Genomic DNA, 18,716 nt, shown 5'->3' with positions numbered 1-18,716 from the left:
TTCTGAAAAGTACAAGATTGTTAAGTTCAACAATGATATCAATTTCAGTCTTTGGTAAGTGAAGATGCAGGTTATTCTTATTCAACAAGGATTACAGAAAGCTTAGTTGGGAAAAAATAAGATGCTGGCATTGATGACAGATGATGAAAAGTCTGAGATGGATGAAAAGGCATTAACTTCAATCCAATTGTGTTTGTCTAATGAGGTTCTTCGAGAAGTCATGCATAAGAAAATCACAGCGGGTCTATGGCTCAAATTAGAATCTCTTTACATGACAAAAACCCTCAGCAACCGATTGCATTTGAAACAAAGATTGTTTATGATTTGTATGATGAAAGGTACATCTATTAAATCACATCTTGATGAATTCAATTCTATTATTATAGATTTTGAGAATGCAGATGTAAAGTTAGAAGATGAAGATCAGGCTTTGTTATTGTTATGTTCAATACCGCCCCCTTACAAGCACTTTAAGGAAACTATTTCGATAGAAGATGTGAAATCATTTTTATCTCAAAAGAGTTGATGGATAAAAAGTTGATTGGATCTAGTTATGGTAAAGTCAAAGCCCTACATGTTCGACGTTGAAACATGAAGAGTGGTTTTAACAATAAAACAAGTCGACATTCAAGTCGAAGACTAAGAGCAGATTTTATAACTATTGCAAGAAGAAAGGCTATGTCATAAATGAGTGTTGGAAGCTTCAGAATAAAGAAAAAGTAAAATCAGGTCAAAGAAGACTCTACGGAGTCTAGTTTTGTTGAAGATGATTTTGATAGTTTTGTTCTCTTGACTACAAATTCAGGTAGATCCAAGGATGATTTGGTCATAGACTCTGGTTATACTTATCACATGTGCTCCAGTAGAAATTGGTTTTCCACTTACAAATCAATTGAAGGTGGAGTGATCCTTATAAGAAATGATTCTCAATGTAAAGTGGTTAGTATTGGTACAACTGAAGTTAGAATGCATGACAATATTGTGAGGATATTGTCAGATGTTCGTCATGTTTTAGATTTGACTAAGAATCTCATCTCTCTTGGCACCCTTAAAACTAACGGGTGCAAGCATTTGGTTGAAGGTGGAGTTTTGACAGTTTCCAGAGGTGCTCTAACCATCATGAAAGCAAATGGTTCAAAATATTTTTACATCTTGTTGGAAAAGACAGTTATAAGTGCTGCTGAAGTTAGTACATCGTCATTGTAAGAGACCAATGCCACCAAGTTGTGGCATATGAGATTGGGTCATATGAGCGAGAGGGGTGCGACTATACTCAGCAAGAGGGGACTTCTTTGTGGTTAGAGTATAGGAAAGATAGATTTTTGTGAGCATTGCATTCTTGGCAAGTAAAAGTGTGTTAATTTCAGTACAGCTGTGCATAGAATCACAAGCACTTTGGATTACATCCATTTTGATTTATGGGGTCCCTCGCGTGTTCCTTCGAAGGGCGAACATTCATTGATGACTACTCAAGAAAAATTTGGGTTATATGTAAAATGCAAGAATGAAATGTTCAAGCATTTTAAGCAATGGAAGATATTGATTGAGAAGTAGACTGGTAGAAAAATTAAGAGGCTTAGAACTGATAATGGATTGAAATTTTTCTCTACGGAGTTTGATGAATTCTGTAAGGATGAGGACATAGTTAGACATTGGACCATGCGATACACACCATTACAAAACGAGGACATAGTTAGACATTGGACCATGGATGAATGAGACTTTTCTTGAGAGAGCTCGTTGCATGTTGTTGAAAGTTAGTTTGTCAAAAGACTTGGGCTGAAGCAGTTTTGGGTCTCATATTTATGAGACTACTAACTAATCTAGTTTTGATGATTAACAAATAATTCCTAACATCATGTGCCTAGTGTTTGCATTTGTTAATTTGTTAGGAAATCTACATAAACATCGATGTTAGAGGTTAGATGGAATTGAGCTTAACGACGATATCTTGGAGGATAGAGGATATAGAAATGAAGCTATGCATTCAAGTCAACACATCATCAAGTTTCATTCCCGCTTCCAAGATCGAGCTTCAACGAGAGATCATAAACTTGGGTATATTAGTTTAGGTGTTATATTTTATGTGTAAATACTTGAAGCTTAATTTTACACACACACATTCTTGGTTTTATCAAAATATAGGTATTTTTGAGAAAATGTTGTGTTCTTCGTTTATGGACAAAATAATCCTTATATACATCCTTTATTAAGTCTACAAATCAATTCAAAAAGATTTCATAACTTGGTTTAAGTCATAATGTCAAAATCAAGTGTTTAAATGAACATGTATTTTTGAGTTTTTACAAAATGAGGAGTTTTTACAAACAAAAAAATGATAATTTAAAATTTTCTTTTGTAACATGTTTATTTTCATGTTTATAAATATTTTCCTAAATTTTACATTTTTTGGAAATTATTTGCTATTTTTTAAAGGGGGTTCAAAGTTTAAATTTATTGTTCATAAAATTTCATATGCCAGTTATCAGTCGACTGATGAGGATCATCAATTGACCGAAAAAACATGTTGGAAAAGTAGAAAAGTTTCTGCTTAGTTGATGGATGAACCATCAGTTAACCGAAGTAGGTCATCAGTCAATCGATGAAGGATGAGTGGCCTCTAATGGTTAGCTCATCAGTCGACTGAACAGTACCATTAGTTGACTGATGACCTTGTAACAGCTAGTTTTCTAGCTTTGCTGATTTTTTAGGTTTTCGACTTTTTCCTTGGATTTTCTTAGTTTTTGGGTTTTTTTGTGAACTTATAAATAGCCCTTCAGTCTCAACATTTTGGTGTAATCTAAGAAAATTTTAAATCAAGTTTACAAGTGCTTAAGGGTGTTTAAGTGTGGTTTTCAAGTTTGTTTATGTGAAGAGGTTTTCACAAAGGGAGGAGATCAATTTCGGTTTGAGCATTCAATCTTCTAATCCCCCTCACTTGTTCTTAGAAAAGTGTTTCTAAACTCAATTATCTAGCATGTTTATGAAATTACCTTAGAGGATGGTGAATAGGATATTTGCTAATCTAATCTGATATTAATGTCAATTTAATACTAATTAACAATTTATTCTTGTAAATATGATACACAACAAATTATGAGCAAGAATATGTAACATAAACAAAGGGTAATATAAACATGAATTGAAATGCAAAATATATAGTGCGCAAATAGACAATACAAACACACGATATGATCACGGAGTTCGGTCACTCTCAACATACGTCTCCACTCCCCACTCCGGGGGGAAACACCACTATCGCCACCGATTTTCAACGTTCACCGAAAATGTTTACACAATTGGTTTTTTAGCTCACCAAAAACATTCACAACTCACATAATTGTAATCACACAATACACCCTCTAAGTGTTGGCCTCTCATGTGTCACCTTCCTCAAGTGATTGGATTTACCATCTCTCCCTAGGCTTTACTACTGACGTTACGCCTCTTGGAATTGACCCCGTCTCTCACCACACACTCCTCTCGATGTACTTGTGTATTACAATGTGATCTCACAATTAAGCTCAAGTACAATTTTTTTGTCCTCTAACAAGATGAGAACTCAATTAAGCTCACACTCAATGTTACAACTCCCACAACTCAAATTATACAATATGTGAAATACTAAAAGCTCAATAGGTTGTGTGTGCAAACAAAGAGTAAAATAAAATAAAACTCGAATTAATCTAGCAAATATAAATATAATAATTTAAGTATAAACAAGCTAGATAATTGAGTTGAGAAATTTTTTCCAAAATCACAAACAGATATAGATGAAGAGATGAAGTTGAATTCTTCAAATTGAAAATGCAAGCCTCCTCTTTGTGAAAACTTCTTCACACAAAACAAACTTGAAAAACTTCTTAAACACCCTTAAACACTTGTAACTTGTTTTAAAATTTTCTTAAGTGGTTGGTGTGTTTAATACAAAGGGGTACATATAGGGTAGAAAAAATAAGCCCAAGAACCTAGCAAAAAACAATAATCACAAAACAATAAAAAATTTAAAAAATAGCCGTTATTATGCAATGGACACATCATCGGTCGACTGATGCCTGCATCGGTCGACTGATGCCTACATCGATCGACTAAATAGACGAAAAACACTAACTACGCAATACTTCATCAGTCGACTAATCATTGTAGTGAGTCGACTTATAACATGCACATAGCCTGAAATGAAAAGTAAATACGAACTTTGAACCCTCTTTAAAAATATAAAATAAATTCTAAAAAATATAAAATTTGGGAAAATATTTATAAACATGAAAATGAACATGTTAAAAAAATTCAAATTATATTTCTCATCTGTTAAAACTTATCATTTTGCAAAATAGTCCAAAAACACGAAGTCTCAACAACACATGATTTTGACAAAATATTTTCAAACAAGTTTGAAACTTATCTTAAGTAGATTAATAGACTTTATAAAAGATGTAAAATAGTATAATCAAGTCTTTAATCCGTATACATATTATTTTGCAAACTTACAAAAAAATATGAAAATGAAAAACATGATTTCATTGATTTTTGAATATGTCAAAGCTTGATTTCCTTGAAATCATTTCAAGCACATACAAACATGAAAAAATATGTGTGTCTATATAATTATATCATTGTTTCATATTTATGTGGCTAAACTTAAAGGCAATAAAAACAATGTGTGTGTATTATTTGAGCTCTAAGTATAAACTAAAACTACAAAACTAAATACCCAAGCTATAGGCCTTCAATGTAGCCCATCTTGGTTGCGTATGAAGCTTGATCTTGTACTAGACTTGAAATGCAAAGCTTCATTCCGATATTCATTCCATCCTCCAATGGATATGATCATGTAGGCACAAGTCCATCCAACCTCCAACTGAGAATCTTTGTGTAGGATTCCAAACAAGTAAATCCTAGGGAGAGGTTGTAATTCCGAGCACTTGACGAAGGTGACACGGGCTAGGCTAATACTTAGAAAAGTGTGTTGTGTATTGACAATCGTGTGAGTTGTAAACATTATCGGTGAGCGTTGAAAACCGAAGTGTGCAGTTATTTGAGTTGATAGTGGAGATCATCCTCGAGGGTGAGGAGCGAAGACGTAGGTTGTGGGTCGACCGAACTCCATGATCATTTCTTTTGAGTTTGTGTTTGCCTTGACGTATTTTCTTATGCTCATTGTTTATCGTCATTGTCTCATAGTTTATTTCGCCCTTTGTTCATTATATCCTTGTATATATCTTATTATACATCATATTGCTAAGATATTGTTAGTAAGTTTTAATTTGGTAATGATATCGGATTAGATTAGTAAATACCCTATTCACCCCCCTCTAAGGTACTTTCAGCAGTGTCTACGACATGTTATTTAGTGGATCACTCTCTATCCATATCCATTGATTGCAAGATACCATAAGAGGTATGGTTTGTCCATCCTTCTAATTATTCTAATTTGAGAGTATTTGGTTGTCTTGCATATGTACATGTAGATCAGGGTAAATTAGAAGCCAGACCTAAGAAATATACTTTCATTGGTTATGCCTCTTGGGTGAAAGGATATAGGTTATGGTGCCCTGATCCTATATCACCTAAATTTATGATTCTGAAAAATATAATATTCCATGAGTCTTCTATGTTACTTCCGAAAGAGATATTGCTGTTGTTTCTTCTGGTTCAGGTACTACACATAAGAGTAATAGAGAGCAAATGGAGTTGGAGATAGAGTCCCATAATTCAGTACAACAACTAGCTATTTGTTTGCCAGAAAAATAACGAGAAAACAGAAATTACAACAAAAGATGACACGTCAGTATTGCAAAAGGTAAGAGAAAAAGATCGATAAAGCCACCTCAGAGATATGCAAATTCAACCATTACATAAGCATTGTCAGCAACTAAAGGGATGGATATGTTGACAAACCCACTATCAGTAGCCAAGTTTAAGCTATGCTTGGACTTGCTTCATGTCAAAGAGCATTGAGGCATTGTAGGGCACATTTGTAAAGGCGTTGGCAGTACACTATCAAGAAAGTTGAGAACTCATTTAGGTTATTGAGTCAATGTAGAAATTTATTGAAATTGTGCCTCAAAACCCTATGATTGTTCAATTCAGCTAATGGATCATCAATGGTCAAGAGGACACCTTCGATCACCACTACGATCATTGATGGTTTATAGTGAGCAATCAGAGAAAAATAGAAACAGAATTTTGAACCATTAATGGACTATAGGAAACTATTGATGGACTACAGGAGATCATCGATGGTCGTGTTTGACTATCGATGGTTACGATCTTGATTGCAATTTTGATGATTTAATCTCATATGCTTTTTTTTTCTTTTGATCTCTAACTTCTACGTACCAAGTTTTGAATACCTCTTTTGTGGTCACCTATATATTAATATAGAGAGAGTTTAGATAAGGGTTGGATCATGAGAATATATAGAAGAGTTTTGCAAAGGAGAGATTTTGGGTTTATTTTATTGCCTTATTCTTGTACTTCGTTCTCTTTTGGTAGTGGAATTTCTCCGATGCCTCTGCTATAGACGTAGCCCAAATTAGGTGAACCATGTAAATATTTGTGTTTGCGATTGTTTGTCGTTTATTCTTGTGCTTATTCTTCACAATTATTTCCGGTTTATTGTGCACTAATTCTAACTGGACTATATTTAAAACAAATAACAATGGTTCTAAATAGATAAATAATGGTTGTGAATGAAGATTGTAAATATTTTTTGCTGCATTTTTTTAGATCAGAGAAGATCCAACTCCGGCGTTAATATCCAGAGAGGCAGGTAGCAAGAGAATCTGGGATATGCTCAAAACATACAACGCAATTCCCTCTTGAGATTAATATAATTATTCAAAATATGGAATTTTCTAGGATCCTAAACAAGAATAGATTGAGGGACCCAGATGGAGAAGAAAGTGACTTGAGGTGATATGGAGGATAGGTTTTTAGCATGACTTTGGAGTTTGCATGATTATGATCTTCATACATGAAACAACTTAATCAGCTTATAGAAGGATGGGGACGTAGGATAACGCATAAAGTTGGATGATTGCAATTGTTGGGTACCAGATTGGATGATTGCATTTCGGCTTCTTGAGCCCTTACCTAGCTTTATAAGTATTGTTTGCTTATCCCTGATAATGACTTGTTACATTAACAAGTTACAGGTTTGAGGTTCAATATGGATGGGCTTTTGAAGGGGCAATTTTTTTCTAACGTTAAGTATGACCATATGTTATTTAATGGATGGTAAGAACTGAACACAATTGATGAAGTCAATCGTACTAGAAATGCACCACAGGTGAAAAGAACAAGTTTAAGACTTTTTCTCTGTATATATTTATTTATTTTATTTTACTTTTTGTAAATATTTTCTCTGTACATATTAACCAAAGCTTAATCTGTCACTTCCAGCCATCTAAACTTGAACATGACACCATTAAGAAAGGCCTCATTTGTTTGAGACTATTTCTTCACTTATTTTCTCACTAACCATGATCTGCATTTGCAAATAACCGCCACCTCTGTATAAAACCAAAGATATCTGCACGTTTCTGCCGAGCTACTATCTAGAGAAGAGACGGATTAAGCTAATCATTGCGAAAAATATCATAGACGAAAAGGTCAACAGAACATAATCCAGAAAGACATTGCCTATCAACAAGGAATTATTCAGGGAATGTTCTTGCAATTGAAGACAAGGCCCTTCTTGGATTCATGTGGATTGCTGAATACTCTAGTACCATAATTATATATCTTAATAGAGTATGATGGATCTATTTAATTTGTAGAAAAAGAGAGAGAAGGGGTGAACTTGTGATGCAAGATAGATTATAACTCAGTTTTTTATTTTATTTTTTTCAGATTTGATTTTCTTTAGTTGAGATATTTGATTAGAAGGAAGATGTTATTTAGATATTGGAGTTCATATTAGTTTAGATTAAATTTTGTCTTACTTGAATGCACTCTGCTAATTGAAAGAGAAAAAAATATTTCTGAGAACCTTGCATGTGAATTTCAGGTAGTATTAGGCATGTGAGTTGCCATAATGTGAAGTGTTTAGGTGTTAAGCCTATTTTTGTATCATTTTTCTAAAATGAAGAGTACAATTTCAAAAAAAAAATTGTTACTTTCTTCTATACAAATAATCATTCTCAAGAAATCACCTGCGGATGTTACTAAGCACTGATTAGGTCTTCCCCTTCTTCGTAGTCCAATCGATCACCTGGCGACGTGGAAATTCTAAGAAACTACAACTTCGAACAAAAAAGAGAGCAATAATTCGCAGAAGATAGATCAACAGTTTAAAGACACAAGATTTACGTGGTTCAACAATCACCCACGTCTAAGGAAAGAGATCTGAGTCTTCTTTATATTAGAGATTTACAAGTTACGACCCACGTGCACCACACTAGCGTCACGTGACCCCAGTTTGGTTTTGGATCCTTAGGATCCGCCCCCAAATACTTTATCCCCAAAAACCCCATACTTGATCCTAGTAAAAATAAAATGATTACTCCCTCAATATAGTAAAAATAAAATGATTACTCCCTCAATAAATTTCAGTAAAAATAAAATAAAAAAGAAGTGCTCTCTCCGGATTTCCTCTTTGTTCTCCTCCCGAGCTGCTCCGCGGCTCCACCATCCTCTGCCAATAGTCCACCTCTTTTGCCGATTTTGAAAGTCCACGACTCCTTCCTCCTCCTTGACATCACAAGATGAGAGCCTCAAGAATATTCCTCTTCCATTGATCCCTTTCTCCAATCCCCTCAAGGCATCTTTGATTCTTAACCTGGGGCTAGGTTTAGGATCTCTGCAGACTTTGGATTTCTTTTAGCTTTATCGATGATATGATTTTCCACTTGATTGAGTTATTTCATTCTGATCTCATTTAAGAGTTGACATGTAGGAGATTGGGAATTTTGTATTTTTAGAAGTAGAAAAAAATACTCTATATTTGCATAGATATGATTCGTAGGATGTTTCAATTTCTACACGGAAGCTCATACAATTTTTGTGTGTTTAATAAAATTCAATGAGAAATAAGGAACTGTATAGGCTTGAATTTTGTTTCTGGTGGAGACTAAGAAGTATATTGTCTATCATTTGGTGAGTTTTTTTTAAGATAGAGTTGATTTTACCCGTTGTTATGGTAACCGTGAAAAGAGCTTTTTCTACAATGAAATTAACAAAGCACATTGTGAAATAAAATGAGTAATGATTGGCTTAATGATTGCTTAGTGATATAGATTGAGAAAGATGTATTTGATAATGTTACTAATGATGTAGTCATGTACTTTTTTAAAAATAAGAAAACTCGTCAATGACGATTGTAATTTTTTTTAATTATTATATAGTGACACCACTTTCTAGAAATCCTAGATCTGCCACTGTATCCTTGTGATTACTAAAATTTCACAAGAAACTCTCTCTCTCTCTCTCAATCTTGTCAAAGATCTATCAAACCCTATTCTCTTCTTAGTTCTCTCTACTTCTCTCTTACAATAAACAACTCTCCTTGGCTTGGTTCATCAAACCTCTCTTTTATAGGCCCCAAAACCGGATATAAAACCAAATAGGAACCTTAAACACAAATAGAATTCTAAAACAGGTCAAAACTGGAAACTTCTTGAACCTGCTCGTAACTCGCCAGACCAACCGGTTTAACTGTCTAGTTAATTAGTTGAGGCTCCTGCCTGTGGGACCAATCAGCCTCACAGCCCATCGTTTCCCTTTTGCCTCGTTTCACCTCGTTTTATTTGTCACTTCGTTTCTAACTTTTCCATTGTCTCCTAGGATTGAAATACAAGGCTATTTCCTAAAAATCTCCTCATTAGGCTTGTATGAAGCCACATTCAAAAACGATGTTCCTTCCTTGTAACCTTTCACTATGAACTTATAAAATTGTAGAGAACATACACATTCAAGAAATCACCTTAACCTCCTATCCCAAAAGGCGTTGGAGCCATCATCACTCATGTACTTATGTTAAGCTTCTGATAACTTGACATTAATCTCCATTGCTACACAGTGCACACTCTAAGCCTAGCTGTCGACTTGTTGCAGACTTCATCTTAACTCCTCCAGCTAGAATCGAACTCCCATTTCAGATCTCCTCGGAACCCAAGTTCATTTCAAGCTCCTCTTCTTCATGGCCGTACATCCTCTTGAAGATGAAACTCCACCTTGAACATCAGTTCCTTCGAACACCTAATACAAGTCATCTCCATACTTCTTTCCAACCATGATGAGATTCTTTCATGATATACCATGATAACTCCTCTATGCACTTAGGGTTCGGTAGCCTATAGATTCAAGCACCCTAATAGATATCAAATTCTCGCTCGCCTTCAGAATTAATAGAACATTCTTCAAGGCAATCATGCTTCTCCTTCGTCCCGCCACTATGACTATTCCTGTACCCCCAACATTGTACATCGTGTCATCCACCATGTAGATAGCCTCCTTGACTTCTTACACCAGGGAGTTAAAAGGCTTGTGTTGCGGCATAATTATATACTAAAATTGCAAGTGCACAATTGATCAAGTTATAGTATAAAAAGTTATCGATCCCACGAGGAAGGTGATTTTAAGAGATTATTAGAATTGGTTCTTATATTGTGTGCGTGACAAAATAGGATTAAAGAATAAGTGTGAGAGTTATGATGAGTGAGAGTGATTGTTGTGAATATATGCAAGTAACAATAAATTGAATTTTAGAGAAAAGAAATAAGAATCGAAGAATAAATAAAAGCACAAGGCAAGAAAGAAGAATGAAAGAAATAAAATCAAGAATGAAAAGAAAATTCAAGAAAGTCAAGATGGAGAATTCAATTTAAGATATGAGAAATCTAAAATTTAATCCACTAGCTAATTTCAATTACAAAATATGAACTATTCTTTTTTTATCATATTTCAACTTAGATTTATTAAGCATTTAATGAAAGTATAACCTATCAAATTATCATCTAAGTCAAAATTACTATTCATGATAATAACAACAACAAGATAATAATCCTAGAATTCATAAGCATAACCTATCAAACCATTTAAGATAAGCATAGATTATCAAATTCTTCCTCTACTGATTAGTTTTCTAGTTGATTATTCTAAACATGAATATTTTAAGTGCAAGAGAATAATCCATACAATATAAAGGAAATTAGATTAGCTTCATACAATTCTAAGATTCCTACACGAATTAATTTCACATCTTAAGAAATAAAAACAAGAAGAAAAATAACTAATTGCAAAAATAAAAAGAAAAGAAAAATCTAAACTATGAACAAGAATTAAATCTAACTACAAAGAATTAAAATCTAAACTACAAAATAAATTACAAAAAATAAGTGTAAGAAAATAAATCTACTCTATAAATTAAAGTGCAAAAAGAAATAAAAAGATAAGAAAATAAATCTACACTACAAGCATGAATGTAAATCTAGTTAATAAGCAATAATAAAGAAATTACTAAAAAGAAATAAAAGAGGGAAAATAAAAGAAATGTAAACTTTCAAATTACTCTTCATCTCCATCCTCATCATTCAACAAAGAGGAGAAAAGACAAATTTAAAGTGGAGAAAAATTATTATTATTAATTGCAACAAAAGTAATAATTTTTGGAAGGCTTTCTCAATTAAGAGTAACACTCCTCTCCAAATAGAGTTATAAAATTTTTCACACCCCTAACCCCTTACTCTCTACTCCTATTTATAGTAAACATCAGTGAATGAGAACCATTAGATTCAAATCTTATCCAAAACAAATAAATTTTAGCCTTAGATCTGTAACATAATGCTGATGGTATCGATGCCAGCATCGATAGGGGTATCGATGGTGGCATCGATACGGGCATCGATGCTGGCATCGATGCCTCCATCGATACTGGCATCGATGTGGACCTTCTTCTGGTTGTTGTCCGAAGCTAGTTCTTGTTCTTTTGGGCTTGCGCTTTTGGTTTGGTTTTTCACTTTGGCTTCTTGAATTCCCATTGGGCTTCTTGATTTCCTTTTGAGCTTTTCTTCATTTCTTCATGCTTCATTGTTTTGATTTTGGGCTTTTGGATAAATTAACAATTTGCTTTTCCAATGGGCTTCTTTGCTTCATTTATTCAAGAGGTTTTTGTTGAGAGATGAGAGTTTTGAGATTTAGTTTTTTATTACCTGTAATTAAAGATAAAAATAATTATTAGTGATATATTTATTTATATAAAATAGATAATGAGGGTATAAAATTATAATAAAATATTATTATCAAATACCCCCACACCTAAACTTTTTCTAGTCCTCTAGCAAAGAAAATAAAAAGAACATCCTAACTCACTTTCGCAGGAATCGCGGTTGTATTTAGCATATACAACAAGCTTTTAAACCCCTAGGTTACCCGAGTGGACGAGTTGTAGTCTCGTGAGGGTTTGTAGTAAATATACCCACAAAATTTGGTCAACTGGCCAAGTTAAATAAGTCAGTAAATAACTAATTTTCCTTGATATATTTAGACATTCTAATTGAAGCTAGTTAATAATCAAGAAAACGTTTTTATATATAACTCCAATGTAAATCTCTTAGAAAATCTTTTTCATTATAGCAATACAAAACCAAGTCAAATCTTAGAGATTTAATTTAAAAGTTTTGAAAAGAACATGCTAACTCTTTGTTTTAAATAACTTTCAAGTCTCTTGATCAAAAATTATTTTTCAAGACCATATATACAAAACAACAATATATATAAAAAAAATGGTTAGTGTTATATGTATATAAAAAATTTTTTCTTTCACTCTCTAATTCTTGGTGATTGTTTTCTATTTTAACGGGCTTTTTAAGTGACTATTTAACGAGTTTTGGGCCAATGAATCCCAACCTAATTGGGCTTAGGCCATTAAGTATAGAAATACTCCTTGGACTTAATTACTCAGTCAACTTAAACTTTATAAGATAGAATCACCTTGAATTTAAGAGTTTTTTTTTGTGCCCATTTTTCGCACTCTTCTTTTATAAGGTTAGTTTTTTTTAATATATATATGTGTGTAAGTATATATAGTCTGAAAAAAATGTGTAAATCAAGATAACTTAAAAAAAATATTTTCAACTCTAAGTTAAACATGCAAAAATTTTATTATTTTTAATTAAAAGTCTAAGGTAAGACTTAAGTAAAGTATACTAGTTAAAAAATCATTTCTTAAGAATTTTATTTGGAGTTATCATAAAAGGTAAACTTGAGTATGTCACTAACTAGGAATTAAAAAATTTAAAATCTATCAATTAGATTAATTATTACTTAACTCTATTAATTTGGCAAGTGATAATATTTTTATATTCTTTTTTTAAAAACTATGTCAAAAATACAACAAAATGATAAAATAAAGAGGAAAATATGTACTTTCCACCCCCACACCTAAATTTTGCATTATCCTCAATGCAAATTCGCTGATGTACAAAGTAAAGTAGATAAGAATTGAAGAACTTACATTTGTTCGGTTGACAATGAGGATAAGGATCTGCAATTACTGTTAGTATGAGGATGAAGAAATCCAATAAGAGAGAAAAATTATTATTTTTTATATAGATAATGAGGTTCATGAAGAACCAACACTTCTTCCTCTCTGAGCGTAGAAAATTCTAAAAATGGTTTTAGACGTTGACCATTAATTTTGAAAATGTCACTCTTCCTCTCTGAGCGTAGAAAATTCTAAAAATGGTTTTAGACGTTGACCATTAATTTTGAAAATGTCACCATTTTTAGGTGACCATTAATTTTGAAAATGTCACCATTTTTAGGATTTTCTATCTCGACAGCCCCATGTATGAAAACTTGTTTTACAATAAATGGACATGTCCATCTTGATCTTAATTTTCTAGGAAAAAGATGCAATTTTGAATTATACAGTAAAACTTTCTGTCCTGGAGAGAAATTTTTTTGTAAAATTGATTTGTCATGAAAAATCTTGGTTTTCTCTTTGTAAATTTTTGAGTTTATGCATGCATCATTTCTAATTTCTTCCAACTCATTTATTTGGAGCAATCTGTTCTTACCTATCGAGTCTGAGTCAAAATTCAACTGTTTTATTGCCCACATTGCTCGATGCTCCAACTCCACTAGTAGGTGACAAGCTTTTCCAAACACTAGTCTATATGGTGACATCCCCAAATTGGCCTTGAAAGCTGTTCTATATGTTCACAAAGCATCACATAATTTTGCAGACCAATCTTTCTGTTATGATTAACTATTTTTTTTAATATTTGTTTGATCTGCTTGTTTATGACCTCTACTTGTCCACTGGTTTTAGGGTGATAAGGAGTTGATAATTTGTATGTGATTGAATATTTCCTCATCAAAGCCTCAAAAGAATGGTTACAGAAATATGTACCGTTATCACTAATGATCGCTCGGGGTACTCCAAACCGTGCAAAAATATTGTCTTTCAAAAACTTGACAACGACCTTGTTGTCATTAGTTTTACAAGCTACCGCCTCAACCCATTTTGACATGTATTCAACGGCTACTAGAATGTAAACATTTCCAAAGGAATTTAGAAATGGTCCCATGAAATCGATACCCCACAGATTAAAAAGTTTAACAGATAAGATGGGTTGTAAGGGCATCATATTTCTTCTAGTGATGTTCCCTAAAAGCTGCCAGCGGTTACAAGTTTTGCAAAACTCATAAGAATCCTTGAAAAGAGTGGGCCAGTATAGCCCAGATTGGAGAATTTTTTTAGTTGTTTTTCTTGGGCCAAAATAGCCCCCACATGCTTACTCATGACAAAAGGATAGAACACTCCTAGTTTCTTCAGTGGGAACACACCTCCTAAAGATCTGATCAAGACAGTATTTGAACAGATATGGATCATCTCAGTAAAAGTATTTTACCTGGGAGAGAAAACGGGATCTATCCTGTTTGGACCAATGAGATGGGATCTGGTTCATGACTATGTAGTTCACAATATCGGTGAACCATGGAACAGATTGGATTTCTAGGAGTTGTTCATCAGGAAAATATTCGTTGATCGGGAAGGTTGATGTTGGTGCATTTAGGAGTCGAGAGAGGTGATCTGCTACGGGGTTCTCTGTTCCTCTTCTGTTAAGAATTTGAATGTCAAACACTTGAAGTAGAAGAATCCATCTAATGAGTTGTGCTTTAGCATCCTTTTTGGTCAAAAGATACTTTAGTGCGGCATGATCTGTGAAAACTTTGGTTAAGGAACCGATGAGGTATGACCTGAATTTTTCTAAGGCAAAGACTACAGCTAAAAACTCTTTTTCTGTGACAGAGTAATTTTGCTAGGAATCATTCAGAGTCCTACTGGCGTAGTAGATCACATGCGGTTTTTCATCAAACCGTTGTCCTAAAACAGCACCAATTGCAAAATCAGATGCATCACACATAAGTTCGAAAGGTAAGGTCCAGTTTGGTGCATGAATGATAGGAGCTGTGGTTAGCTCCTTTTTCAGATATTCAAAAGCTTTGAGGCAGTCGGGAGAGAAGACAAATGATGTATCCTTGGCTAAGAGATTGGTCAATGGTCTAGCAATTTTGCTAAAATCCTTGATGAAACGTCGATAAAAACCAACATGATCAAGAAACAATCTGACATCTTTGACTATTTTGGGAGGAGGGAGATTGGAAATAAGATCTACCTTAGCTTTGTCCACTTCGATTCCCATTTTGAAAACTACATGTCCTAAGATAATGCATTGTTTGACTATAAAATAACATTTCTCCCAATTGAGAATCAGATTTTTCTCCCTACATTATTCTAGGACCAATTTAAGATGATGCAAATATTAGGAAAATGTGTCACCAAAAATAGAATAGTCGTCCATGAAAATTTTGAGAAATTGCTCTACTATGTCGGAAAAAATACTGATCATGCAATGTTGGAATGTGGTCAGTGCGTTGCACAGGCCAAAAGGCATGCGTCGGTATGCGAATGTTCTATACGGGCAAGTGAAGGTGGTTTTCTCCTGATCTTTTGGAGCGATAGGGATTTGATTGTAACCTGAATATCCATCCAGGAAACAATAGAACTCATGTTCTGCTAAACGCTGTAACATTTGGTCAATGAATGGAAGAGGGAAGTGATCTTTCCGAGTGGCTAAGTTAAGTTTTCGGTAGTCAATGCAAACTCGCCATCCAGTTTGTATCCTAGTGGAAATCAGCTTATTAGCCTCATTTTGAATCACAGTGATCCCAGATTTCTTTGGAACAACTTGGACCGGACTCACCTATGAACTATCGGAAATGGGATAAATGATCCCATGGTCGAGACATTTCAGAATGTCTTTCCTAACAGCTTTTTTCATCACTGGGTTTAACCTACATTGAGGATCTCTAGTAGGTTTGGCGTTAGCTATCAAATGGATTCGGTGCTGAACAATGGTTGGACTAATCCCTTTGATATCAGCCATAGTCCATCCAATGGCTTTCCTATTCTCTCTTTAAACATCTAAGAGAGCTTCCTTTTGACTGGTAGTTAAGTCAGAAGAAATGATGACTGGTAAAGACTCGTTCTCCTCTAAGTAGGCATATTCTAGATTTTCAGGTAGAGGTTTGAGCTCTAACTTAGGGGGTTCCTCCACAGATAGGCAAAGCTGGACTCGGGGTTCTATCTCTTAAGGTTCTCGTTACCATCCAACAGTAGAAACGTGATTGACCAGCGGATCTAACTCTAGTTCATCATCAGAAAACTCCTCAATCATTAAGTCAGATGCATTTGAATCTGACTCACACTCTCCCTCTTGTTGTTCACTAGATATTCCCTGAATTAAATTCACTTCCATGGGTTGATCAGATGGATCACTAGGTTGTCTTCCCAAGTTGAAAATATTGAGGTCAACAGTCATGTTCCCAAAAGATAGTTTCATTTGACCGGTTCCACAATTAATCAAAGCATTTGAGGTGGCTAAGAACGGTCTTCCTAGAATGACGGGGATTTGACTTTTGAGATTGGAAACGGGCTGTATTTCCAAGATAATAAAATCAACAGGGAAAATGAACCCTCTAACTTTGATCAGAACATCCACTACCTCTCCTTTGGGAATTTTTATAGATCTATCAGCTAACTGTAGAGTGCATATTGTCGGTTTAAGTTCTCCTACACCTAGCTGTTGATAGACTGGATAAGGAAAGAGGTTGACGTTGGCTCCTAAGTCTAGAAGTGCCTTATCAATGTGAGTGTTACCTATGACGCATGGAATTGTGGGATAACCAGGGTCCTTTTATTTTAACGGCATGGGTTTTGAAAAAATTTCACTGAGGTTGGCAGCTAAGAAGACTTTCTTAGGGACATTGGTGGTTCTTTTCTTAGTGCATAAGTCCTTCAAGAACTTTGCATAAGAAGGGATTTGTTCGATTGCATCTAGGAGAGGGATGTTGATCTTGACCTGTTTAAACGTTTCTAGGATTTTCTCAACCTGCGGGGAGTTTTTCCTACGTTTGAGTCTATCTGGAAAGGGGGCGATGGGCCTAAACCTAACTAGATCAGGCTTAATCTCATGTTCAGCGTTTTGGTCATCAGAAGGAATTGCTTCATCGGAAGGAGTGTGTTGGATGGGAGAAGAGGTTTGATCCGGTGTCATTCTAACTTGTTGGTCTCCTAGTTTTCCTGATCGCAGTGTGTGAACTGCATTCACATGAGCTGGATGGCTTGAACTGGATCTATTGTCTTTAGGGTTTGCAACAGGTTAACTTGGGAATTTTTCTTTTTCTCTCTCACTCACGACAGTGGCTAGTTGCCCAAGTTGGGTTTCTAACCAGGCTATGACTTGAGTGTTCAAGTTGAGCACTTGGCCGATTGTTTACATGAAGGAATTTAGAGTGGTGGATGACTGGGTCAACATGTTGGTAGTTTGTGTAGAAGCTTTGATCATAGCTTCTTAACATTTTTCTAAGACACTTAAATGTTTGTCATGATCATAATTTGAAGGATTTGTAGGCTGGTGAGGATGAGAATGTTGGGTTAGAAAAACTGGGTTAGCTTGTTAAAAATTGTTTGGTGCATTGAATGGAAGTGTATTTTCCCTAGGGAATTGTTGGTTCGACGTGGGAATAAAGTTTTGATTTTCGGGAGAATTTTCTTGATTCCATGCAAAGTTGGGATGATTTCTCTAACCTGGATTGTAGGTTGGAGAAAATGGATCATTTCTAGGACGCTAGAATGCAGCGTTCATCTATTCTAATGCATGGTTGTTTCCTAGGAGAGGGCATTCCTCTGAAACGTGGGTAGAAGACTGATAGTTATGACATCCCAGGGCAGAAACATGATTGATTTAAGCTGGAGATCGTTCCTTCACTTCTAAGGCTTCTAACCTCCGCAAAATTATTACCATCTTTGCTTCAGAACCAATATTTGACTCCAGGTAAAGACCACTAGACTTAGATTAGGGAACTGATGAAACTCTGTCATCACAGTGTTCCCACTGCATTGTTTTCTCGGATAGACTCTCTAGGAATTCCCAAGCTTTATCTGTGTTTTTTCTCATAAAATCTCCCTGACACATCGATTCTAAAGATGTTTTTGAAGAATAGTCCAATCCTTCATATATGACTTGTCACAATCGCCATTTCTCTAGACCATGATGAGGACATTGGATTAAAAGATCTTTAAATCGGTTAAAATATTTCCAGAATGGCTTTCCTGGGATAATTTTAAAGTTTTGAATATTGTTCCTAAGTTTTACCGTTTTATGAATAGGAAATTTTTTTTAAGAAAAACGGTGATAAAT

Source organism: Asparagus officinalis, chromosome 5 (genome assembly GCF_001876935.1).
Source record: "Asparagus officinalis chromosome 5, Aspof.V1, whole genome shotgun sequence".
In the NCBI taxonomy this organism is placed as follows: Eukaryota; Viridiplantae; Streptophyta; class Magnoliopsida; order Asparagales; family Asparagaceae; genus Asparagus; species Asparagus officinalis.
The sequence above is the reverse complement of the archived record's forward strand: the minus strand, read 5'-3'. Positions refer to the sequence as shown.